The 27,806-nt window shown below is 43.1% G+C and overlaps 2 non-coding genes across 2 annotated transcripts; one reads left to right on the top strand and one right to left on the bottom strand.

Moving 5' to 3' along the window:
- The first annotated feature begins 11,853 nt into the window (after nucleotides 1-11,853).
- Nucleotides 11,854-11,926, top strand: TRNAG-UCC (transfer RNA glycine (anticodon UCC)). Its single transcript has one exon. It is a non-coding gene; the product is annotated as a tRNA-Gly (tRNA).
- Nucleotides 11,927-22,975: 11,049 nt separating this feature from the next.
- TRNAE-UUC (transfer RNA glutamic acid (anticodon UUC)) lies at nucleotides 22,976-23,048 on the bottom strand. Its single transcript has one exon. It is a non-coding gene; the product is annotated as a tRNA-Glu (tRNA).
- Nucleotides 23,049-27,806: the final 4,758 nt, after the last annotated feature.

The raw sequence follows: 27,806 nt of genomic DNA, 5'->3' as shown, positions 1-27,806 counted from the left end.
CAGGAATGGTGTGTTACTGCACACATCACTCTACAATTCAATATTTTTTCAAGCAACTCGGTCCATTTTGACACAACTGGCTTACTCTGTCCCAGTCTGTTCCTCCTCGACCCCCAGCCTCAGGCCTTTATTCCTGGTCACCCCACCTAAACTGTCATGCCCCACCTCATGTCCAGCCCTTAGCGTCTCCCTTCTCTGCTTATTTCTTCTTAGCCCTTAACACTATCTACTACACAATCTATTTTATGTACCTTGTTGAGGACCTGTCTCCCCACTAGATTATAAACTCCTTGAAGAGAGGGGTTTTACCTGTGCTATTCATAACTGTATCCCCGATATCTAGATGAGTATCTGGCATAAAATAACCACTCAGTAAACATTTGTTGAATGAGTAAATGAATTTGTTTTAATTACTGTACAGCAATTTACTGTATGAACATCCACCCAATGTGAGAAAACAGTTACAAATCGTGTATCTGGTAAGGGATTATTATCCAGAATATACAGAGAACTAAAATTCTACAACAACAAAAGGCACCCAATTCAAAAATGCGCAAAGGAGTTGAATAGACATTTATTCAAAGAAGATATGTAAATGGCCAATAGGCACATGAGGAGATGCTTAACATCAATAATCATTACAGAAACGCATATCAAACGTTGTACCACCTCACACCCATGGAGAGGCTCAATAAAAAAAGACAGAAAATAGCAAGTGTTGATGAGTGTGTGGAGAAATTTGAACCCTTATGCACTGTTGGTGGGAATGTAAAATGCAAAGTGTTGGTAGGAGTGGAAAACAGTATGGAGGTTCCTCAAAAAAATTAAAAATAGAACTACCATAAGATCCAGCAATTCCACTTCTGGGTATATACCCCAAAGAACTGAAAGCAGGCCCTCGAAGAGATATTGGTACACTCACGTCCATTGCAGCATATTCATAATAGCTAAGATGTGGAAGCAACCCAAATGTCCATCAGCAGACGAATGGATGAGCAAAACAAGTATATACTTAGAATTATTCATCCTTAAAAAGGAAGGAAATTCTGACACATGTTACAATATGGATGAACCTTAAGGGCACTATGCTAAGTAAAATAAGCCAGTCAAAAATAAGCCAGACAAATATTGTACAATTCCACTCATATGAGGTATTTAGAATAGTCAGCATTGTAAGAGATGGAAACCAGAATGGTGGCTTCCAGGGGCTGGAAGGAGGAGAGAATGGGGAGTTATTACTAATAATGGGGACAGTTTCAGTTTTATAAGTTGAAAAGGGTTCTGTGGACAGATGGTGGTGATGGTCGCACAACAATGTGAATGCACTCAATACCACTGAACTGTACACCTAAGATGGTTAAGATGATAAATTTTGTGTGTATGTTACCACAATAAAAAAATTTTTGAAAAAAAAGAAGAGATCTAGTCAAACAACATAAAGTCATTTGCGGTTTAAGTACTGAAAAGGTATCACCCAGCTCTCCACTTTATACGCCACCAGAAGTGAAGATGATGTGCAGATGCAGCAGCCTTGGTGAGGGAGTCGTTGGCTGTGACGACTAACGCCGTAGAAAACTCCCCAAGCACAGGGCAGAACGTAACCAGAACTGCTGAAACGGCAGACCAGGCCCCAGCTTCCTCCTGTACGACGCTCCGGGGTTCTCTCTCTTCCCTTCCTGCATCCAGTGTCAGTGTTTGCCTTAGCACAGTCACTGCAAAGACGCAGGAAAAAATGCCTCTCAGTCCTCCCTCATCCCGTGAGAAAATCCCAGGGGTGTCTTTCAAAAGGGGGGATGAGAGAAGATACATCAGATTTCCCTCTAAGTACCTTACCTGGCCAAGTGAGGGGAAAGAACACCTCGCCTCTGGCCCGTTCCTAATCACAGTCCTTCCTGAGAAAGGCTATTCTGATGCAAAAGAGTCGCTCTACGATCTCAGAAGAAAGGGCGGGCTTCTTACTTGCACCCACTACACCGTTTGTGCCCTGGCACTTCTGTCCCAGGGGAAATGGAGCTGACAGGCCCTCTGCTCCTTTTGCTTCTCTACCTTTATTTGCTTGTCCATACGGGGCTTCCCTTATTTGAGCACCTGCCTTCACCATCTTCTGGCTCCGAAAGTGCCCCTTCCCCTCATACCACCCAACAGTAATCCTTTTTCTTAGTGTTTCTCTAAAACGCCTGCAAAGAGGGAGGAAGAGACCAGCAAAGTCACAGCCTCGGTGCTCCTGATGCATAAAAGCCAGTGAAGTGGACAGGCTCCTCCCAGGGAGGGTCACAGGCCAAAAGTGCAGGTGCTGCGGAGCGGTGGCCAGGACTCAAGGCTCTGTTTGGCATCTGGCTTCTGGGCCAGAGCACAGGGTGACAGTAGGTCATTTCCAGCTCCACATACTGACGAGGAGGCAGCCTATACCTGCCAGGCCGGGTCCTCCCTTTGCACCTGAGAAACCTTGATCACAGGATATCCGCTGACTAGTAGCAGCAGGGCTGTGACAGAAACGGAGCTGGCACAGAAGATAAGCATCTTATTTGTCATTTTCTTAGGAAAGGCCCCTAATTCAGACTTTCACTGAGTCATATTGGCTTGATAATTCATATGAACTCAAGTAAGTGAAATTTTCATGTACTTGATTTAATGTTGATGTAAGTAAAGTCTTCGGAGAAAAAATAAAGTTGTGTTTCAGTAAAAAGCTATACGTTGTATTCATCTGGCACCTCCTGCTAGGTTATCCAATTCTAGGATTCCTTGTCGCTGAGCTGTTGTGCAGCTTTCTGTAAATCACAGGTGATGACGGGCAGACATTCGAGCCATCTTATCTGGTAGTTTCCATGGTCTTCTATAGAAAAATCATTTTACCTCCATTTGCAATTCAATTCCTTTACTCCATATAAACTTTAGCCTTTTTTTTTTTTTTAATATAAACTTGGTTTTTATTGATTTTTTTTTCCAGCTACCGTGCAGCATGCGGAAACTTAGTTCCTCGACCAGGGATCAAACCCGTGCCCCCTGCAGTGGAAGCGCAGAGTCTTAACAACTGGACCTCCAGGAAAGTCCCAAATTCTAGCCTTCTGACTTTTTCCTTTGAACGGATCATAACATCTGCTTGGTTCACTCACATATGAGGAAAATAAAACACATGTTCATTTTATTTTTTAAAAAATTTTAAAATTTTATTTATTTTTTTATACAGCAGGTCGTTATTAGTCATCCATTTTATACACATCAGTGTATACATGTCAATCCCAATCGCCCAATTCATCACACCACCACCTTCATCCCCCACTGCTTTTCCCCCTTGGTGTCCATACATTTGTTCTCTACATCTGTGTCTCAATTCCTGCCCTGCAAACCGGTTCATCTGTACCATTTTTCTAGGTTCCACAGATATGCGTTAACATACAATATTTGTTTTTCTCTTTCTGACTTACTTCACTCTGTGTGAGTGTCTCTAGATGCATCCACGTCTCTACAAATGACCCAATTTCATTCCTTTTTATGCCTGAGTAATATTCCATTGTATGTATGTACCACATCTTCTTTATCCGTTCATCTGTCGATGGGCATTTAGGTTGCTTCGATGTCCTGGCTGTTGTAAATAGCGCTGCAGTGAACATTGGGGTGCATGTGTCTTTTTGAATTATGGTATATACCATAATTCTCTGGGTATATGCCCAGTAGTGGGATTGCTGGGTCATATGGTAACTCTATTTTTAGTTTTTTAAGGAACCTCCATACTGTTCTCCATAGTGGCTGTACCCAATTTACATTCCCACCAACAGTGCAAGAGGGTTCCCTTTTCTCCACGCCCTCTCCAGCATTTGTTGTTTGTACATTTTCTGATGATGCCCATTCTAATTGGTGTGAGGTGATACCTCATTGTAGTTTTGATTTGCATTTCTCGAATAATTAGTGATGTTGAGCAGCTTTTCATGTGCTTCTTGGCCATCTGTATGTCTTCTTTGGAGAAATGTCTATTTAGGTCTTCTGCCCGTTTTTGGATTGGGTTGTTTGTTTTTTTCAATATTGAGCTGCATGAGCTGTTTATATATTTTGGAGATTAATCCTTAGTCCGTTGATTTGTTTGCAAATATTTTCTCCCATTCTGAGGGTTGTATTTTCATCTTGTTTATGGTTTCCTTTGCTGCGCAAAAGCTTTGAAGTCTCATTAGGTCCCATTTATTTATTTTTGTTTTTATTTCCATTACTCTAGGAGGTGGATCAAAAAAGATCTTGCTGTGATTTATGTCAAAGAGGGTTCTTCCTATGTTCTCCTCTAAGAGTTTTAGTGTCTGGTCTTACATTTAGGTCTCTAATCCATTTTGAGTTTATTTTTGTGTTTGGTGTTAGGGAGTGTTCTAATTTCATTCTTTTACATGTAGCTGTTCAGTTTTCCCAGCACCACTTATTGAAGAGACTGTCTTTTCTCCATTGTATATCCTTGCCTCCTTTGTCAAGAATTAGTTGACCATAGGTGCGTGGGTTTATCTCTGGGCTTTCTATCCTGTTCCATTGATCTATATTTCTGTTTTTGTGCCAGTACAATATTGTCTTGATTACTGTAACTTTGTAGTATAGTCTGAAGTCAGGGAGTCCGATTCCTCCAGCTCTGTTTTTTTCCCTCAAGACTGCTTTGGCTATTAGGGGTCTTTTGTGTCTCCATACAAATTTTAAGATTTTTTGTTTTAGTTCTGTAAAAAATGCCATTGGTAATTTGATAGGGATTGCATTGAAGCTGTAGATTGCTTTGGGTAGTAGAGTCATTTTCACAATATTTATACTTCCAATCCAAGAACATGGTATATCTCTCCATCTATTTGTATCATCTTTAATTTCTTTCATCAGTGTCTTATAGTTTACTGCATACAGGTCTTTTGTCTCTCTAGGTAGATTTATTCCTAGGTATTTTATTCTTTTTGCTGCAATGGTAAATGGGTGTGTTTCCTTAATTTCTCTTTCAGATTTTTCATCATTAGTGTATAGGAATGCAAGAGATTTCTGTGCATTAATTTTGTATCCTGCAACTTTACCAAATTCATTGATTAGCTCTAGTAGTTTTCTGGTGGCATCTTTAGGATTCTCTATGTATAGTATCATGTCATATGCAAACAGTGACAGTTTTACTCCTTTTCGCATTTGTATTTGTTTTATTTCATTTTCTCCTCTGATTGCCGTGGCTAGGACTTCCAAAACTATGTTGAATAATAGTGGTGAGAGTGGACGTCCTTGTCTTGTTCCTGACCTTAGAGGAAACGCTTTCAGTGTTTCACCATTGAGAGTGATGTTTGCTGTGGGTTTCTCATATATGGCCTTTATAATTTTGAGATAAGTTCCCTCTATGCCCATTTTCTAGAGAGCTTTTATCATAAATGGGTGTTGAATTTTGTCAAAAGCATTTCCTGCCTCTATTGAGATGATAATATGGTTTTTATCCTTCAATGTTAATATGGTGTATCACAATGATTGATTTGCATATATTGAAGAATACTTGCATCCCTGGAATAAATCCTGCTTGATCATGGTGTATGATCCTTTTAATGTGTTGTTGGATTCTGTTTGCTAGTATTTTGTTGAGGATTTTTACATCTATATTCATCAGTGATATTGGTCTGTAATTTTCTTTTTATGTAGTATCTTTGTCTGGTTTTGGTATCAGCATGATGGTGGTCTCATAGAATGAGTTTGGGACTGTTCCTTCCTCTGCAATTTTTTGGAAGAGTTTGAGAGGATGGGTATTAGCTCTTCTCTAAATGTTTGATAGAATTCACCTGTGAAGCCGTCTGGTCCTGGACTTTTGTTTGTTGGAAGATTTTTCATCAGTTTCAATTTCATTACTTGTGATTGGTCTGTTCATATTTTCTATTTCTTCCTGGTTCACTCTTGGAAGGTTATACATTTCTAAGAATTTGTTCATTTCTTCCAGGTTGTCCATCTTATTGGCATAGAGTTGTTTGTAGTAGTCTCTTAGCATGCTTTGTATTTCTGCGGTGCCTGTTTTAACTTCTCCTTTTTAACATTTCTTATTTTATTGATTTGAGTCCTCTCCCTCTTTTTCTTGATGAGTCTGGCTAATCGTTTATCAGTTTTGTTTATCTTCTCAAAGAACCAGCTTTTGGTTTTATTGATCTTTGCTATTGTTTTCTTTCTTTCTATTTCATTTATTTCTGCTCTGATCTTTATGATTTCTTTCCTTCTGCTAACTTTGGATTTTGTTTGTTCTTCTTTCTCTAATTGCTTTAGGTGTAAGTTTAGGTTGTTTGAGATTTTTCTTGTTTCTTGAGGTAGGCTTGTATTGCTATAAACTTCCCTCTTAGAACTGCTTTTGCTGCATCCCATAGGTTTTGGATTGTCGTGTTTTCATTGTCATTTGTCTCTAGGTATTTTTTGATTTCCTCTTTGATTTCTTCAGTGATCTCTTGGTTATTTAGTAACGTATTGTTTAGTCTCCATGTGTTTGTGCTTTTTATGTTTTTTTCCCTGTAACTGATTTCTAATCTCATAGCATTGTGGTCAGAAAAGATGCTTGATATGATTTCAATTTTCTTAAATTTACTGAGGCTTGATTTGTGACCCAAGATGTGATCTATCCTGGAGAATGTTCCATGCGCACTTGAGAAGAAAGTGTAATCTGCTGTTTTTGGATGGAATGTCCTATAAATATCAATTAAATCTATCTGGTCTATTGTGTCATTTAAAGCTTGTGTTTCCTTATCAATTTTCTGTTTGGATGATCTGTCCATTGGTGTAAGTGAGGTGTTAAAGTCCCCCACTATTATTGTGTTACTGTCGATTTCCTCTTTTATAGCTGTTAGCAGTTGCCTTATGTATTGAGGTGCTCCTATGTTGGGTGCATATATACTTATAATTATTATATCTCCTTCTTGGACTGATCCCTTGATCATTATGTAGTGTCCTTCCTTGTCTCTTGTAACATTCTTTACTTTAAAGTCTATTTTATCTGATATGAGTATTGCTACTCCAGCTTTCTTTTGATTTCCATTTGCCTGGAATATCTTTTTCCATCACCTCACTTTCAGTCTGAATGTATCCCTAGGTCTGAAGTGGGTCTCTTGTAGACAGCATATATATGGGTCTTGTTTTTGTATCCATTCAGCAAGCCTGTGTCTTTTGGTTGGAGCATTTAATCCATTCACGTTTAAGGTAATTATCGATATGTATGTTCCTATGACCATTTTCTTAATTGTTTTGGGTTTGTTTTTGTAGGTCCTTTTCTTCTCTTGTGTTTCCCACTTAGAGAAGTTCCTTTAGCATTTGTTGTAGAGCTGGCTTGGGGGTGCTGAATTCTCTTAGCTTTTGCTTCTTTGTAAAGATTTTGATTTCTCCAGCGAATCTGAATGAGATCCTTGCCAGGTAGAGTAATCTTGGTTGTAGGTTCTTCCCTTTCATCACTTTAAGTGTATCAGGCCACTCCCTTCTGGCTTGTAGAGTTTCTGCTGAGAAATCGGCTGTTAACCTTATGGGAGTTCCCTTGTATGTTATTGGTCATTTTTCCCTTGCTGCTTTCAATACTTTGTCTTTAATTTTTGCCAGTTTGATTACTATGTGTCTCGGCATGTTTCTCCTTGGTTTTATCCTGTATGGGACTCGCTGCGCTTCCTGGACTTGGGTGGCTATTTCCTTTCCCATGTTAGGGAAGTTTTCGACTATAATCTCTTCAAATATATTCTCGGGTCCTTTCTCTCTCTCTTCTCCTTCTGGGACCCCTATAATGTGAATGTTGCTGCGTTTTATGTTGTCTCAGAGGTCTCTTAGGCTGCTTCATTTCTTTTCATTCTTTTTTCTTTATTCTATTCCGCAGCAGTGAATTCCACCATTCTGTCTTCCAGGTCACTTATCCGTTCTTCTGCCTCAGTTATTCTGCTATTGATTCCTTCTAGTGTAGGTTTCATTTCAGTTATTGTATTGTTCATCTCTGTCTGTTTGTTCTTTAATGCTTCTAGATCTTTGTTAAACATTTCTTGCATCTTCTCGATCTTTGCCTCCATTCTTTTCCCAAGGTGCTGGATCATCTTCACTATCATTATTCTGAATTCTTTTTCTGGAAGGTTGCCTATCTCCACTTAATTTAGGTGTTTTTCTGGGGTTTTACCTTGTTCCTTCATCTGGTACATAGCCCTCTGCCTTTTCATCTTGTCTTTCTTTCTGTGAATGTGGTTTTTGTTCCACAGGCTGCAGGACTGTAGTTCTTCTTGCTTCTGCTGTGTGTCCTCTCGTGGATGAGGCTATCTAAGAGGCTTGTGCAAATTTCCTGATGGGAGGGACTGGTGGTGGGTAGAGCTGGCTGTTGCTTTGGTGGGCAGAGCTCAGTAAAAGTTTAATCCGCTTGTCTGCTGATGGGTGGGGCTGGGTTCCCTCCCTGTTGGTTGTTTGGCCTGAGGTGATGCAACACTGGAGCCTACCGGGGCTCTATGGTGGGGCTAAAATGGTGGACTCTGGGAGGGCTCATGCCATGGAGTACTTTCCAGAACTTCTGCTGCCAGTGTCCTTGTCCTCACAGTGAGACACAGCCACCACCACCAAGCCACCCCCCCCCCCCCGCCTCTGCAGGAGACCCTCCAGCACTAGCAGAGAGGTCTGGTTCAGTCTCCTATGGGGTCACTCCTCCTTCCCCTGGGTCCTTATGCACACACTACTTTGTGTGTGCCCTCCAAGAGTGGAGTCTCTGTTTCCCCCAGTCCTGTCGAAGTCCTGCAATCAAATCCCGCTAGCCTTCAAAGTGTGATTCTCTAGGAATTCCTCCTCCCATTGCCAGACCCCAGGTTTGGAAGCCTGACGTGGGGCTCAGAACCTTCACTCCAGTTGTTGGACTTCTGTGGTATAAGTGTTGTCCAGTTTGTGAGGCACCCCCCCAGGGGTTAGGGGATTTTACTGTGATTGAACCCCTCCTACAGTCTCATTGTGGCTTCTCCTTTGTCTTTGGATGTGGGGTATCTTTTTTGGTGAGTTCCAGTGTCTTCCTGTGGATGACTGTTCAGCAGTCAGTTGTGATTTTGGTGTTCTCGCAGGAGGGAGTGAGCGCACATCTTTCTACTCCGCCATCTAGGACCAATCTCCATGTTCATTTTAATATTATCTGTATGAGAATGATTTTACTCTTCTCTGAAGTTTATCTTTTAATATTTCTCATTCTTAGTCAAGCTACCTCCCTGGGACCTGTAGCGATGCCTCCTCTGTCATTCTGATGTTGGTAATTTGTGTCATCTCTTTTTCTTTGCCTGATTCGAGGCTTATAGATTTTATTAATCTTCTCAGAGAATCAGCTTTTCATTTTGTTGATTTCCTCTATTTCCTATTGGCGGTTTCACTGATTTCTACCCCATTTTTTATTGCTTTTCTTCTGCTTCCATGGGATTTAATTTGCTCCTCTTTTTCTGCTTCCCTAAGGTGGAGCTTAGATGACTGATTTTAGCTTTCTACTTTTTTTTTGGCCACACCACATGGCTTGTGGGATCTCAGTTCCCCAACCACGGATTGAACCCAGGCCATGGCAGTGAAAGCCTGGAATCCGAACCGCTAGGCCACCAGGGAACTCCCTCTACTTTTTAAATATATACATTCAATGCTATAAAATTTCCTCTCAGCACTGCCTTTGCTACATCTCACAAATTTGTATGTTTTATTTTCATTTTCATTTAGTTCAAAGTAATTTTAAATTTCTCTAGAGATCTCTTCTTTGACTCATGTTATTTAGAAGTATGATGTTTAATGTCCAAGTATTTTAAGATTTTCCAGCTTTCTTTCTGTTACTGATTTCTAGTTTAATTTCATTGTGGTATGAGAGAAGATAGTGTATGATTTCTATTCTTTTAAATTTATTAAGGTGTGTTTTATGGCCCAGTATGTGGTCTATCTTGGAGAATGTTTCATGTGAGCTTGAGAAGAGTGTGTAGTGTATTCATCAATTTCTCCTTGCAGTTCTATCAGTTTTTGCCTCATGTATTTTCAACAATTTATCTATTGTTAGGCTATACAAATTAAGGATTGTTAGGTCTTCTTGGAGAATTGACCCCCTTATCATTATGTAAAGCCCGTCTTTATCCTTGATAACCTTCCTTACTCTGAAGTTTAAACTGTGTGAAATTAATATAGGTACTCCCGGGCTTCCCTGGTGGCGCAGTGGTTGAGAGTCCGCCTGCTGATGCAGGAGACACGGGTTCGTGTCCCGGTCCGGGAGGATCCCACATGCCGCGGAGCAGCTGGGCCCGTGAGCCATGGCCGCTGAGCCTGCGTGTCTGGAGCCTGTGCTCCGCAGCGGGAGAGGCCACAACAGTGACAGGCCCATGTACCGCAAAAAAAAGAAAAACATATATATCTAGGTACTCCCACTGCCTTCTGACTAGTGTTAGCATGGTATAGCTTTCTCCATCTCTGTATTTTAAATCTATATGTGTCTTTATATTTAAAATGGGTTTACTGTAGACAACATATAGTTGGGTCTTGTTTTTTTGATACACTCTGACAATCTCTTAGAATTGGTATACTTAGACCACTGATGCCCAGTGATTACTTACATAGTTGGATTACTATGTACAATATTTGTTACTATTTGTTGCCCTTGTTCTTATTTTGTCTTCCATGTTCTTCTTTTTTGCTTTTTAATTGATCGTATTATGATTCCATTTTCTCATCTTTCTTGACATATCAATTATACTTCTCTTTAAAAATATTTATTTATTTATTTATTTGGTTGTGCTGGGTCTTAGATGTGGCAGGCAGGCTCCTTAGTTGCAGCAGATGGGTTCCTTAGTTGCAGCTCGTGGGCTCCTTAGTTGCGGCACACAGGCTCCTTAGTTGTGGCATGCAAACTCCTAGTTGCAGCATGCATGTGGGATCCAGTTCCCTGTCCAGGGATCAAACCCAGACCCCCTGCATTGGGAGTGCAGAGTCTTAACCACTGCACCATCAGGGAAGTCCCCAATTACACTTCTTTTTAAATTGCTTTCAGTGGTTGCCTTAGAGTTTATAATATATATGTACAACTAATCCAGGTCCACTTTCAAATAACACTATACCACTTCACTGGCAGTGCAATTACCTTAGAAAAATAATATTCCTAATTCCTCCTTCCCATCCCATGTATCATTGCTGTCATTCATTTCACTTATATATAAGCATATATTTTATAAATTTATATATATATATATACACACATACAAACATAATCAAATACATTGTTGCTATAGTTATTTTGAATTGTTATCTATTAGATCAATTAAGAACAAGAAAAATAGGGTCAACTAAGAACAAGAAATCATCGGATGAATGGATAAAGAAGATGTGGCACATATATACAATGGAATATTACGCAGCCATAAAAAGAAACGAAATTGAGCTATTTGTAACGAGGTGGATAGACCTAGAGTCTGTCATACAGAGTGAAGTAAGTCAGAAAGAAAAAGACAAATACCGTATGCTAACACATATATATGGAATTTAAGGAAAAAAAATGTCATGAAGAACCTAGGGGTAAGACAGGAATAAAGACACAGACCTACTGGAGAACGCACTTGGGGATGTGGGGAGGGGGAGGGGTGAGCTGTGACGGGGTGATAGAGAGGCATGAACATATATACACTAAGAAACGTAAGGTGGATGGCTAGTGGGAAGCAGCCGCATGGCACAGGGATATCGGCTCGGTGCTTTGTGGCCGCCTGGAGGGGTGGGATAGGGAGGGTGGGTGGGAGGGAGGGAGACACAGGAGGGAAGAGATATGGGAACATACGTATATGTATAACGGATTCACTTTGTTATAAAGCAGAAACTAACACACCATTGTAAAGCAATTATACCCCAATAAAGATGTTAAAAAAAAAAAAAAGAACAAGAAAATTAGGGAAATCCCTGGTGGTCCAGTGGTTAGGACTCTGCATTTCCACTGCAGGGGGCCCGGGTTTGATCCCTGGTCAGGGAACTAGGATTCCACAAGCCGAGTGGTGAAAAAATAAAAAGAATAAGAGAAATAAAAGTTTTCATTTGTCCTTCACTTATTCATGCTCCAGTGCTCTTCCGTTCTTTATATAGATTCAAGTTTCTGACTTATATTTTTCCTTCTCTCTGAACAACTCTATTTAACATTCCTTGCAAGGCAGGTCCACTGGCAGCAAATTCTCTCAATTTTCATTTGTCTAAGAAAGTCTTTATTTCTTCTTCACTTTTGAGGGATATTTTCATAAGAAATTCTAGGTTGGTGGTTTTATCTTTCAACACTTTAAATGTCTCACTCTACACTCTTCTTGCCAGCACGGTTTCTCAGAAGTCAGATGCAGTTCTCATCTCTCATCCTCTATAGGTCAGATGTTTTTCCCTCTGGCTTCTTTCAATGTTTTTTCTTTATCTTTGATTTCCATATCCTTGCGTTTGCTGTTGTTTGTTTGTTTTCCTAGTTACCATCTTATTTTTGTGTGTTTGGTATGATTTCCATGTCTTTGAATGTGATATGCCTAGGTGTAGTTTTGGGGGCATTTATCCTGTCTGGTGTTTTCTGAGCTTCGTGGATTTGTGGCTTGATTTTTGACATTAATTTTGGGAAATTTTCAGTTACTGTTTCAAATATTTCTTCTGCTTCTTTCTCTGTTTCTTCTCATTATATGTGTGTTACACCTTTTTGTAGCTGTCCCACAATTCTTGGATGTTCTGATTTCTTTTAAAGTCTTTTTTCTCTTTGCTTTTCAGTTTTAGAAGTTTCTACTGTCATATCCTGAAGCTGAGATTCTTCAGCCCTGTCCTGTCTACAAATGAGCCCACCAAAGGCCTCTTCATTTCTGTTACTGTTTGTTTGTTTAACCTTTGGTGTTTCCTTTGACTCCCTCTTAGGATTTCCTTCTCTCTGCTTACATTATCCATCTGGCTCTTGCATGTTGTCTACTTTTCCATTCAAGCCCTTGGAATATCAATCATCATTTTTTAAAAAAAATTCCTGGTCTGCAAATTCCAACATTCCTGCTTTTTTCTTTTTTACTCTGAGAGGTCTGTGAAGCCATGAAGAGGGTGGAAGAGAAGATTAACACATCCAACTTAAATTTTAACAGAGTCACACTGGCTGGTATTTTGAGCACAGACTGCAGGGTCGGAAAGGCAGAAACTGAGATGAAGCAGCAGCCCACTGCAGTGTTCCAGGTGAGAGGGACTGTGGCTCAAGCCATGCTCACAGCAGTGGAGGTGGCGAGAGGTCAGATTCTGTTATATCTTGAAGAGAGATGGGAAAATATTTGTCCAATGACTGGATACGGTGTATAAGGAATTAAAAGGCAATTATAGGATTTTTGGCCTGAGCATTAACTGAGATGCAGAAGGAAAAACTGGGGGCAGGAGAGTTAAGAGTTGAGTGTTGACTCTTTTTTTGGTGCCACTGAGGTCTACAAGCAGCGATGCCGAGTGTGCAGGTGGAGAATGAGCTGCACTTCAAGGGACAGTCCATCTGCAGATCCCAATGCGAGAGACGGTAGCTCGTTTCAAGCCGTGGTACTAGATGTGATCACGGGGGAGGGAGTGAGGGTAGAGAAGGTGAGATTCCGCGGACCGAGCCTCGGGAGCATGTCAGCATGTGGAGGTGTAGAGGATGAGAGGGGAGCAGTCAAATAGCAGAAAGAGCAGAAAGTCAGGGGGCATGGCGGCCTGGAAGGTCGTGTTGACGGAGGAAAGCAAGGGGGCTACATCAGCTGCAGCCCAAGGTGCAGTAGGAGGTGGATGGAGAACTGACCCCGGTGACCTTGACAAAGGTGGTCTGGCGATGTGGTGGAGGTGAGGGCTCAACACCCAGCACATAATTCACTCAGTATTTACTTGGAAGAGTAAATGACAAACACACGCAGTGGTGCACACACAAGGCCTCACCCATACATCACTAAACACAGTGGCACGTGTGCACGCGCACACACATGCCCCTACTACCTGGGTCTCTCTATTGCTACGAGAGACCCCTTCTCCCGAGGCAAGGTTCTCCGGCTTGGTCTGCGGAAGAGTCCCATTAGGTGAAAGAGAGAGAGGAATGGGGCCCTCTCTGCAGGCACCTCAGTCCACTCAGGCTGCTGTTAACAAATCACCACAGACTGGGTGTCTTAAAACAACAAGCACGTATTTCTCAGAGCTCTGGAGGCTGGGAATTCCGAGATCAAGGTGCCAGCCGATTCACTGACTGGTTTTTAGATGGCTGTCCTCTCACTGTGTCCTCGCATGGCCTTTCCTCAGCGCATGCTCTCTTTTCATAAGGCGTTAATCATGAGGGCCCCGCCCTGATGACCTAATCTAACCAGTTACCCCACAAAGGCCCTGCCTCCAAATACCATCAGGTTGGGCATTAGAGCTTCAACAGATGAATTGGAGGTGAGGGTGGGAAACAAGCTTTCAGTCCGCAGCAGCAGGCTTGGGACACACATGCTGGAGAAGCTTGACAGCCACCCAGCCTCTCCCTCAGCTGTCCTCCACCTTTCTGAGCACCCAAGATGAAATTGAGACAGAAGAGATTATCAAGGACATTTTCCAACAAGAAAAAACCTGCTTAATCCCACAGTATCAGTTCCACAACAATCACACGGATGTGGTGAAATCAGTATCGCCAGAGGAAACTTCCCAAAACATCCTGGAATATTCATCAGCCCAGTGACGATGAGGTTCAGAGGAGGCTTTGTCAACAGGGGCTTGATCCCACCTTCATGCCGGGTCCTGGGTTTGACAACCTGCGACCGGCTGGGGCAGGGCAAGGGCTATGACTCCACCTACCTGAAGTCCTGTCTGAAGCCCCAGGGTGTGAAGCCCTAGCCCTGGCCTTGGCCTTCAAAGAGCAGATGGGCCTCCAAGCCCCCGCAGACGAGAATGACATGAAGGAAGATGAAGTGCTTTACAAAGACTCCTCAGCATCTTTTTGCTTGTCTGTTTATTTAATTAATTTGTTTTTATTTATTTATTTTTGGCTGTGCATCTTAAGTCCTGATGACTACAGCCAAATAATCAATGTTTTATGCCAGAGAAAAGCCAAATATGTGTATTTTCCCTTGTCAGGAATTAGTAGAGGGACTTCCCTGGTGGCACAGTAGTTAAGACTCTGCCTGCCAAATGCAGGGGACACGGGTTTGAGCCCTGGTCAGGGAAGATCCCACATGCCATGGAGCAACTACGCCCGTGCGCCACAGCTACTGAGCCTGCGCTCTAGAGACCGAGAGCCACAACTACTGAGCCTGCGTGCTGCAACTACTGAAGCCCGTGCGCCTAGAACCCGTGCTCTACAAGAGAAGCTACCTCAGTGAGAAGCCTGTGCACCGCAACAAAGAGTAGCCCCCGCTCACAGCAACTAGAGAAAGCCCACGCGCAGCAACGAAGACCCAACGCAGCCAAAAAGAAATAAATAAAATACATTAAAATAAAAAGAATTAGTGGAAATTGCACACTAATGTGAATACAGGCTGTATTGGTTTTAGTGTACTTATAAGATACCTAACATGAAACCATTTTTAAAAATCAATCGTGGTATGAGTAATAGAACATTAATTAAAATGGAGGCTATCACCATATGATTTTCAGATTAACTTCCTGGTATTAATGTCCCAGGTTGATCTTTCTGCTTTGCAGTTTAAGTTAAATATTTATGAGGCACTGGGCTCCAACACAAAGTGTGAGGGCAAAGTAAACTCATGTGGAGTAGACGCCTTCACTAAGTCCTGTCATGGACCTGGGTCAATCTGGCAGGCATATGGAGACTCAGCAATTATTAAATGACTTGTTGGTGTTTGCTTTGCGTATAAAGTTTCCCAAGAATATTACACACTTTCATCATGGCTTCACTTACTTAACCTGAAATTTTATGTCTGACACTTTGTATTGGGTTTGCCAAAAAGTTCCTTCAGCTTTTATGTAAAAATAAAAGACACATTTTTCATTTTCACCAAGAACTTTATTGAACAATGTATTCACCATTTTGTTCCATTACCTTCTGCCATTTTTCAGGCAACTTCGTAAGTCCATCTTTCCAAAATTTTTTATCTTTTTGAGCAAAGAACTGTTCCAGGTGCCTTTTACAGTCTTCCAGGTAATTGAAATTTTTTTCCATTATGAGAACTTTGTAAAGGCCAAAATAAATAGAAATCTAAAGGTACAATGTCTGGTGAATAAGGTGGATGAATCAGAACTTCCCAGTCAAGCTGTTAACGGTTTTTGCCTGGTGATGAAAGAAACATGTGGTCGTGCATTATCCTGATGGAAGATTATGCGTTCTCTGTTGACTAATTCTGGACGCTTTTCATCGAGTGCTGCTTTCAGCTGGTCTAATTGGGAGCAGTACTTGTTGGAATTAATAGTTTGGTTTTCCAGAAGGACCTCATAATAGAGGACTCCCTTCCAATTCCACCACATACACAACATCAACTTCTTTGGATGAAGACCAGCCTTTGGTGTGGTTGGTGGTGGTTCATTTCGATCGCCCCACAATCTCTTCCATTCCACATTACTGTACGGTGACCACTTTTCATCACCCATCACAATGTTTTAAAAATGAAACATTTTCATTACGTTTCAGTAGAGAATCGCATGCAGAAATACGGTCAAGAAGGTTTTTTTCGCTTAACTTACATGGAACCCAAACATCAAAGCGATGAACATCATCAAGCTGGTGCAGATGATTTTCGGTGCTTGATTTGGATATTTCGAGTATGTCGGCTATCACACCCACATGGCATAATGTTGACTGTTCTCAATTAATGTCTCGATTTGACGCTAACAACTTCAACTGGTCTACCCAACCATGGAGCAACCAGGGAGCATCGTCCAGCGAGAAATCTCCAGCACAAAACTTCACAAACCACTTTTGACACGTTTGATCAGTCACAGCACCTTCTCCATACACTGCACAAATCTTTTTCTGCCTTTCAGTTGCATTTTTACCTTTCTTGAAATAATAAAGCATAATATGCTGAAAATATTGTTTTTCTTCTATCTTCAATATTAAAATGGTTACACAAAAATTCACTGATTTTGATGTTTTTTTTTAATGCATGCTGATATAACTGTCACAATACAATCTAACAAAATTGTTTTGAATGAAGTTAAAGACAACTAAGCACTACTAGAGCCATCTTATGGAAAAACACGAATGAACTTTTTGACCAACCCAAAATAGCTTTTGATGGTTAATGGCCTGAAACCTTTTATGATTTAAATGTTTTGACTGATTTGTTCCCATCTCTGCTGTTCTGTGTGTCAGTCACTTAGGAGTTTAGGATCTGATATCCTGTAAGTTAGAAATTATTTGTTTATGGGTGGTATCTGCTTTGGAAATGAAATTTGGGCTGAAGGTTGGAAGATGGCATCACAGCCAGGGAACGGGAATTTTGTCGGGGGGAGATTTGTTATAACCAGAGACCCAGGAGGCTTCCTGGGTCCTGCTTTCTCACTCACACCACATCCCATCTGTCACCAGGTCCCGTTGATTCTGCCTCCAAAATCTTCTTGCATCTCTTCCCTCCCCTCCTCATCCTGTCGTTCCTTTTGCCCATACTCTCAGCATCTCTGAGCTGAACCGGGCAAGAGCCTCAGCCCTGGCTTCCTTGCCTTCAGCCTGGTCCTCTTCTTTTTATTTCTCAAACTACAGTCAAAGCGACCTTATCAAGCATGAACCTGATCATGGAGCACCCCTACTTGTCTCTGTCTAGCCTCTCCTCTCCCTGTATTCTCCTTCTGCACCACTTTGGCAAACGTTCACAGCTCCCTGGGCACTGCCAGCGTCTTCCGCCCTTTGTGCTTTGTAAGCATCTGCTTTTCTTCTGGTCACAGTGCTCTTCCCTCTTCTGTTCATCTGGAAAACTCCTGTTTATCCTCTAAGACTCAGCTCCAGTGTCTCCTCTCACGTGAAGTCGTCTTCTGCGTTCCCGTGCCTTGTTTAAGCAGCCCCTGGCCATTGTCCTCCTTATCACATCGCCCTACCTGTCAACCATTCATTGTCAGGTCTACTCTTTCACCAGACTGTGAGCGCCAAAGAACAGGGATAATCTTTATACTTCCCACACTCAGACAAACAGTGGGTGTTAGAGAATTTTTCTAAAACTCTAAGGTACTAGAATTTATTAGATTGCTAATTGTAATTTATATTGACATAAAATAACTTAGCTTAGAAATTAATACTTAATTCATTTGGAGGAAAGACTTTACTTCTTTGGCATTTTTATTGCCTCTAGATAAATATTTTCTCGTTTGTGAAAGAAACAATTTATTTAATGACCTGTGTTTCTCCTCATCTGATAAGCTCGTCAACATGAACAAATCGGTCTTTTAGAACTGTGCTGTCCAGCATAAGCACTACATGTGGCCGTTGAGCTCTGGATGTGTGGCCAATCTGAATGGAGAAGTGCTGATTCAGATTCTGACGAACTAGTACGACAATGAGAATTTTTTTGTTGTTTTGAATGAGTTAGGTGAATACATTCAGATGTGTTTCATTTGAAACATGGATCCCTATTCTCTGGATAACAGAATATGATTTGATGGGGGTTTTTTGTTTGTTTTTTAAAATATTTATTTATTTATTTATTTTATTTATTTAGGCCACACAGGGTCTTAGTTGCAGCAATGCGTGATCTTTAGTTGAGGCATGCAGACTCTTTAGTTGCAGCGTTCAGACTTCTTAGTTGTGGCATGCAACTCTTAGCTGTGGCATGCATGCAGGATGTAGTTCCCCAACCAGGGATCGAACCTGGGCCCCCTGCACTGGGAGCACAGAGTCCTACCCACTGGACCACCAGGGAAGTCCCTGATTTGATGTTTTATGCACAAAAGTAAAAACACTTAAAAATGTCAATTGGGCTAAAAGTGAATGTTCACAATATAGTATATACAGTGAGAAATGGGAGGGAAACAGAATTTCCACAAGCTGTGAAACCACATTACTGCACTGGTGAGAAATCTTAAGGGTTACTTCAACCATAAGGTTAAGGTGAATGCTAACATAGCTGACACGGCTGTTGGTCTGAAGAGGTCAAACAGTAAAATGACCTGAACAGCTGCAGGTCTGGAAACTTTAGCACTTTAACACGTTAGCACTCAATCTCTGTTGTTATTCTGTCAAAGGAGAGCATTTAAAAGCCACTCCCCAGCTCGTCAAGTGCAGACAGAACACAGAAGACCCAGGGTGCTGAGATTCAGGGAAGTCCAAGGGCTGCAGGGTCCCTCGCTTGGAAAGAGGACCATTCCCTAGTGACCAGTGGTGGGCAGTGGAAATTGTGCAGAGCGTACTGGAAAGGGGAAAAAGCCCTGACGATGCAGGTGATGATGACACAAGCAGAGGCGGAGGACAAGGCCTGGAACCCAGGAAAAGAGCCAGCATGAAACAAGAATGATGACCATCTCCATTGAGGGGACAGTCCAGGCAGAAGAGAAATAGCAACTAGATGTGAACGGGAACTGGAAATACATGTACGTGTATGATTGCTGCCTACTCTATAGAACTGTGTTTAATTTAACCAGAAAGTAAACTGTATTAAGTCTTAGTTCATCTAACAGTTATCAGTAAGAACAGTACACTAATCACAAAGTTCTACTAAGTAAGAGATTGGCAAATATGTCTAGGCATGGGTGACCTGATGCAGAAGCTTATTAGTTTCTGGTCTCAGTTCTTTTTTTTTTCTTTCAGAGATCATTGAAATTTAGTTAATCACATTGCATTTAGTCATAAGATGCTTGTTTCCTCCACTTGCCTGTCACCTCATCAAAGACAAATTTTCTGCCGAGTTCATGGTTCACTCCAGTACCTTCCACAGTTCCTAGCACAAAATAAATGGCCAATAAATTCTTGATGAAGGAATGGAAAAAAAGAAAAAGAGAAATGGATTAAGCATTCAACTCAAGAAGGTGGAAACCAATCAAAATAAAGAGAATAATAATATAAGCAGAAATTAATAAAACAGAAGGCAAACATACAATAGCATATGAAACCAAAAGCTGGTTCATTGAAAAGACTAATACAATAGAAACATCTTTTGCAAGACTAATAAAAATGACAGGCACACCCAAATAATACTCCAAATGAAAAAGATCACAACTGTAATTGTAAAATAGTAAGAAAACGTTACAAATAACGTTTATGCCAAATAAATTTGAACACTTAGAGGAAAATATTTTTCTCAGAAACCACACATTACCAAACATAGCTCAAGAAGAAACAGGAATCTTGAATATCACAATAACTATTAAAGAGACTAAACAGATAACAAAAAGAACCATTCCCAACCCTTCTTCCAAAGAGAGGAAAAGGCACCAAACCCAGGCATTTTCACAAGCAAGTTTTACCAATCCTTTAAGGTTCAGAGAGTCTTTTTCCTTTAAAAACAAAACTTTTACCAGATATAATCTGCACAATAATATGCACTAATCTTAAGGCTATTTCTTGATGATCTTTTACAAATGTATGTATGCACACAGTTACCACCTGGATCAATAAATAGAACATCCTCGTTTTTCCCCAAAGCTCCCTCCTGCCGCTTTTGTGTCACACCCCCCTTCCTGGAAGCAATCATGACTCCCATTCAGATGGCCGCAGGTTAATTTCACTTCATGCTCATGACATCACTGAGGATTGTACTGAATAGTTTCTTCTGATTTTCCCGTCAACATAGGGCTCTTCAGATTTGCCCAGGCTGTTGCATGCGTCAGTAGTTAACTCTTTTCTACTGCAGTGTAGTATTATACTGTTTCATTATTTGTTGATCCATTCTCTTACTGAGAACACTTGGGCTGTTTCCAGTTTGAGACTATTAGGAATAAAGCTGGTATAAACTAGACTTTTTGTAGACATATGTATGAATTTCACCTGGGTATACCCTGAAGGGGAATCACTGGGTCCTAGCATAGGTGTGTGTGTAACTTTATTAGAAACTGCTATTTTCCTGTACTGGTTTGACCATTTTACACTCCAACAAGCAATGTGTGTGAGTTCTAGTTGCAGCTACTCGGCATCTTTGCTAACACTTGACATATTGTCGAGGAACGCAAGCAGCCTCTAGAAGCTGGAAGAGGCAAGAAAATGGATGGATTCTCCCCCAGAATTTCCAGAAAGGAACGCAACCCTGCTGACACCTTGACTTTAACCTAGTGAGACCCTTTTCAGACTTCTGACCTGTTAGATAATAAAGTTTTGTGGTAATTTGTTACAGCAGCAACAGGAAAACTAATACGGCAAGTCAGAAAATGGGAGACTTGTGCAAGCATATTTAGTATCCAGATTATATAAAGAGCCGCTACAAATCAATGAGATACTCTCCCCTCACTGGGCAGAAGATACGAAGAAGCAATTTACAAAGAGGAAAGCTGAATCACCAGTCAATGTGAAAAGATGTTCAATCTCCCTGGTAATTAGGAAAACAAATTGAAACAGTGTTACATGGACTGACCTGTATCCGCCCCCTCCCATTCACATGTTGAAACGCTGATCTCCATTGTGACTGTATTTGGAGATGGGGCCTTTAGGGTAGTAATTAAGGTTAAATGAGGCCAGAGGGTTAGGACCCTAATCCCATAGGTGTCCCTGTAAGAGTAAGTTACCAGATCTCTCCCTCTCTCAGCCAACACAGAGGAAAGGCCATGTGAGCACACACGAAGAGAGCCCTCGCCAGAACTCAACCATGCTGACACCCTGGTCTTGGACTCCTGGCCTCCAGAGTTGTGGGAAAATAAATTTCTGTCATTTAAGCCACCCAGTCTGCAGTATTTTGTCATGGCAGCCCAAGCAGACTAATATAAATGGTAAGATAACATTTCATGCCCTTCAGGAACAAAAGTTTGGGAGTCTGATAACTCCACGTGCTACCAAGAGTGGAAAGGAAGGAAGATGAGGGAGGGGAAAGAGGAGGAAGGGGACTTTTACATCAACAAGGATAACAAACCACACACACACACAGCAACAGCACCGACCTGAAGTTTAAATCACGTAAAACAATACCCTCCATATTGTTACCTACAAACCTAAACAGCCAAAGTGCAGAGAGACCTTGGTTATCTCTGGGGAATGAGGGAAGGGCCTGGGATCTTGGAAAGATACACAAAGCGTCTCGAGTATATCTGCAATGTTTTTTTCTTAAAGAAAGAAATGAAATACAGCAAAATGTTAAGATCTGTTGGGCAGTGGGCACTGGGGTGTTTGTTATATTATTTTTTACACTTTGAACTCTTAGACAATTAAAGAAACCACATTCACATTAAATTAGGAATGTTTCTCAAAACAGAAACAGATTCATAGATACCAAGAACAAACTGGTGGTTGCCAGAGCGGAGCGGGGTGCTGGGGGGATGAGTGAAATAGGTGGGGGAGACTAAGAGGTACGAAGTTCCAGGTATAAAGTAAATAAATTACAGGGATGTAATGTACAGCATAAGGAATATAGCCAAGAATATTTTAATATCCTTGTATGGTGACAAATGGTGACTAGGTCTATCATGGTGATCATTTTGTAATGTACAGAAATACCAGAGCACTATGTTGTACACCTAAAATTAACATAATACTGTAAGTCAATTGTATTTCAAAAAAAAATTAGAAATGCTCTTTCCGCCATCTTTCCGCGCCACCATAACAGTGGGCACGAATGCCCCGGCCAGTGCTCTCAAGAGCATCAACAATGCCGAAAACAGACGCCAAAGCCAGGTTCTTACTAGGCTGCCCTCCAAACTCACTGTCCACTTTCCAACTGTGATGATGAAGCATGGTTCCACTGGAGAATCTGATCACCTGTGATCCCATGATCACAGAGCTGGGGAAATTGTCGTGAAGCTCTCAGGCAGGCTAAACAAGTGTGGAGTGATCAGCCCAGATTTGATGTGCGACTCAAAGATCTAGAAAAACGGCAGAGTAACCTGCTCCCGTCCCGTCAGTTTGGCCCCTCAATGGAAAAAAATCAGAAATGTTTATCAATGTTTCAATTGTCAAAAATGGAAATACTTTTTCCTTTTTTTTTTTGGCCATGCCGCATGGCTTGTGGGATCTTAGTTCCCCAACCAGGGATCGAACCCGTGCCCTCGGCAGTGAAAGTGCAGAGTCCTAACCACTGGACCACCAGGGAATTCCCATACTTTTTTTTATTAGAAAACATTTTGGCTAAAATTATCATTACCAGAAGAAATCAAAAATGAAAAATATAAGTTTTTTTTAAATTAATTAATTAATTTATTTATGGCTGTGTTGGGTCTTTGTTGCTGCGTGGACTTTCTCTAGTTGCAGTGACCGAGGGCTACTCTTCGTTGCAGTGCATGGGCTTCTCATTGCAGTGGTTTCTCTTGTTGCGTAGCATGGGCTCTAGGTGCGCGGGCTTCAGTAGTTGTAGCACGTGAGCTCAGTAGTTGTGGCTCGTGGGCCCTAGAGCGCAGGCTCAGTAGTGTGGCGCATGGGCTTAGTTGCTCCGCGGCATGTGGGATCTTCCCAGACCAGGGCTCGAACCCGTGTCCCCTGCATTGGCAGGCGGATTCTTAACCACTGCTCCACCAGGGAAGCCCTAAGCTTATAAAGATAACCAATACAAGAATTAAAAACAGTGATATAACTATACTGATAAGGGAAAAGAAGATGGAGTTGGTTTAAGTGAGCTATCTCCTCATGAGGCTCAGAAAAGTCTGAATTGATCAACACTATACTTTAGAAACGCAACAGTAATCAGGAAGATAACTAAAACAGAACCCAAGAAAAGAATCAATGTGGCTGCACCTGGGGAGGTGTCTTTGTTTGGGCGACTACAATGGAATACTATAGACCGGGTGGCTTATAAGCAACAGAAATTTATTTCTCACAGTCTAAGATCAAGGCACTGGCAGCTTTGGTGTCTGGTGAGGACCTGCTTCCTGGCTCATAGACCGTGTCTTCTGTGTCTTCACGTGGCACGAGGGGCAAGGGACTCGTAGCATTCATGAGGGCTCCACCCTCATGACTTAATCACCTCCAAATACAATCACACTAGGGATTCTGCTTCAACATATGAATTCTGCAGGGACACAAACATTCAGTCTATAGTAGAAGGAGTAGAATGGAGAAGGTTAGGGCTCTTTATCAAAAGTCCTTCTATTCTCTGATTTTCAAAAATTATTGGTCATTTGGAAATGTGTTTTTAAACACATAGAACAGAAGCGGTGGAGCTGATTTTGTCCTTGGCTCTATGAGAGGCATTCCTACAAGACTGCACCATGTTTAGCCCATGTGAATGTGGGAGCATTGTTTTTCAAAACAACACTCTGAAAAAAAGATGTAGGTTTACAATGCAAAAGCTCAAGCACAGTGTCTCTGCCAGGAAGTGAGACTAGTTAGCACAGCAGTAAGGGGGCAGCAAAGGTAACACTGTCCTGTGTCCTTTGAACTAGGACTCTCTTTCAATTTGGTAGAGACAAAGATTTACATTCTGAAAGAAACGCACACGTGCCTGGCCTTTGGCTAACCTCATAACTAGTGCTGGCTGGCCCTGCTGTCTTTGCTAGTGATGAACATGTAAACATGGAGAGGGAACCTACCCGCTGCACTAATTAAACACTTAATCCTGACTTAATAAGAAATTAACACAACACTTATCATCCATACTTCAATTAAATTTTTAAAAAATGAATAATAAAATAATACTGATTTAATAAAAAACAATAAAAATGTTCATTCAAAACAAAATACAAAGCACTTAGCATTTACAAGTATGGAGCCAACTGACATCCCAGAGTTGAATAAAATCTCAGATTTTGCTCCCTATTTCCAGACTGCTAGTCTAAAAAGATAGCTTATTTTGAAACTTCAATTTCTGGTTATCACCAGTACTGAGAGACTTCCCAAGATGTGCTCTTTTGTCCTTCAGCCAGCATTTGGAATTTGCAGAGAACAGACTGAGTGCCATTACAGCGCTGGGTGCCGGTGACACAGAAGGGGAGACCCAAAGCTGCCCCTGGGGATGCCCAGTGCAGCAAGAGCTCCTCCTGGGCACAGCAGTGGCTCAAGGGACGGAGCTCAAGGGATGGAGTGACCAGGCCTCCTGAAGGAATGTGGACGCTCCCCAGAAAAGACTCTGGAGCTGGAACAGGAAGGAAGAAGACGACTGCAGGCAGAAGAGCAAAGCCTGGAGGCGTGTGGTGTGACACGCTCAGCTGCTGTGGACAAGGAGAGGAGAGCCCGCCAGTGGTTAGACAGGACCCTGTGGGCCATGATGAACTAAGGCGTTTGTACTTGACCTGGAATGAAGCTCCAGGGCCAAATTTTAAACAGAGAACAAATCTGTGTTTTAGGAAGTGTTCTAGCAGCACTGGGGATGATAAAAGAGAAACAGCTCTGGAAGTAGAGAGCAGCTAGGAAACCACTGCCCTCGGTCAACTTACGAGGTGTCGAGAACCATCTAAGGGGGTACTGGATGAAGACAGAGACAAAGAAATGAGAGACAACAGAAATAATGAAGCTTAAGGATAAACGAGATTCAAGGACCTCCTGCATGTGGGGATTCAGGAAGAGAAAAGCTATGCTTTTGGAAAGTCTAAGAATGAGACAAGGAATCAGGTTCAAGGTCAACTAAATGATCACAACTGCAATGTTAAAGTGCCAGCTTTTCATCATGACTCTGGACATAATAAAATCTACAACCACAACTACTATGATTATTTACTGAGCACTTTCTAAGCGCCAAGCACTGTACCACGTTATTCCATGCAGTCCCCTTGTCAACACCATGAAGCAGGACTGTTATAAGTCCAGCTTTACAGAACAGGAGAATGAGGCATAGGAACTAGCTGGGATAATGTCCATAAAGAATTGAGCACGATGCCTGGACAAAGCAAACCCTCACTAATGGTAGCTATTCTCAGCTATCAATCATGAGGCTCTGCAGCCATACTTGAACATGCTTTATTCCCTCCGCATGAAGCCAATCCTAATTAACACCTTTCCTCCAGAAAGACACTTGGGATACGAACGGGAAGGGGGGGAGCTTAAAAAGAAAACAAAACCCCCAAATCTGAAATAGTTGTGTTCCAGGTTGATTTCTCTCACGGAACGTTACACACTATTCTAAGCACAAGATGAACTTGTTGATGCTTCTCAACAGCACTCAAGTTACCAGGAGCACCACTTGGCTGACATCTGCGCCCAGGAATGCTGAAGCCCTGGGAGATGGAGCATAGAACACTTCTTCCAGGCTGTCTTAAGTATACATCCTTTAGTGGGCACTTACGCTGTTCCCAGCACAAACAAGCAGCAGCTGCTCCCACCCGGACTCCGTAAGAGGGAAGCTGCGGGAGAACTATGGGTGGTCTCTGCCGCCCGCTCTCCCATCTCTCGGGAGGCTGGAGAGGGGGCACTCGGTATTCCACAGAGAACTCTACTCCTGGGGTCTCTGAGCAGAAGGGCTGCGCCAACTGCTGTTTCTACGTTGCTATCAGGGTGAATTGTAACTAACGTGCTCAATCTATCTCTAAGTCGGGCTAAAACCCACTCCACACACCGTAAAGTCTCAGACACCACCAAGCCTCGAACCCAAGAATCGATGTTAAAGTAACACTCCAAAAACACTAACGGAAGGGTCTCGCGGGTTAGTTTACAGGATTTTCTTCTTGGTCCTTTAAAGAGCACAAAGGCACGGTTCTTGTTTGCTGGCTTCACTCGCCGGTCCGGCTTCCCCTCTCGGGGACAGAACACGGCTCGCCTGGTGCTGAAGCCACACTGCGACCCGAGGTTCCGGAGGAAGAGCAGGACAGGGAACATGCTCACACTAACAAGAGCAGAGCGCAGGCTGCCTTCACTTGGGTCCGGCGGCGCCGAAAGGGGACGGGGCGGCTTAAGCTTTACATGCCCGAGCTGACCACTCGCCGACTGACCACTCCTGAGAGTGAGGCTGCGCGGACCCCAGGTCCGGATTCCACAGAAAATCTGGGGTCTGCAGCAGGGCCGGGGTTCTGCCTGGGACCAGGGTTCCCCAGCAGGACTGGGGTTCTACGGGGATCAGGACTCCAGCGGGGGTCGGGGCGCCGCTGTGCACCTACCTTGGCGCGCTTTCAGCAGCATCGAGTTGGCCAAGAGGTTCTCGAGCTCCATGGACGACCGCCGCCGCCGCGACCAGGCTTTGTGGACGCGAGGAGGCGAGGGGGGAGGCCGGGGGCGGCGGGCGGCGGCGGGGCAGCCTCCGCGCATCGCTCGCCCAACGCCGGGTCCGGTCCCGCACTGGGCCGCCGCTCCTCCTCGTCCTCCTGCTGCTGCTGCTGCTGTTGCTGCTGCTGCTGCTGTTGCTGCTGCTGCTGCTGCTTCTGCCTCTGCCGCCGACGCCGCCGCCGCCACGGCCACCACCCGCGCCGCCGCTGCGTCGGACGCTGCCGGCGCCGCGACGCCTCGCCCTCGGGACTGCGGCCCAGGAGGGGGCGGGCCGGGCCCCCGCGGTCACCCCCGCCGCGCCGTGGCCCGGGCTGTCGGCCCCATCGCCCGGGGAGGCGCTCACTGGCCGGGGAACCACCCCCTGGCGGCGACGGCTCCGGCCAACGGCTCCCCAGACGAGGGAGGCAGAGCGCTGCGCTCCACGGGCCCCGAGGCTGGGGCTCTACAGCGCGGGCCAGGACCGCTCCCAGAAGGCCCCGCGCGGGGCGGAGGCGGTGGGGTGCGAGCGCGGCCTGCTGGGTGTTGTAGTCGCTCAGCCTATGGGCGGGTAAGCTGAGCGGGGGCGTGTCAGTATTTTACCCAACGTTCCTACGTCTCGCTGCCTCAGTTATCGCGAGACGGGGGCGGCACTGATAAGCTGCTGGGCCGCGCGTTATCTCCGGCAGGAACGCGAGCTCTAGCTGCCACCTTCTCGTCAGCGACCCGAGGTGCAGTGCGTGTTGCC

This window comes from Lipotes vexillifer, unplaced genomic scaffold (genome assembly GCF_000442215.2).
Source record: "Lipotes vexillifer unplaced genomic scaffold, Lipotes_vexillifer_v1.1 scaffold328, whole genome shotgun sequence".
In the NCBI taxonomy this organism is placed as follows: Eukaryota; Metazoa; Chordata; class Mammalia; order Artiodactyla; family Lipotidae; genus Lipotes; species Lipotes vexillifer.
This window is presented reverse-complemented; position numbering and strand designations above follow the sequence as displayed.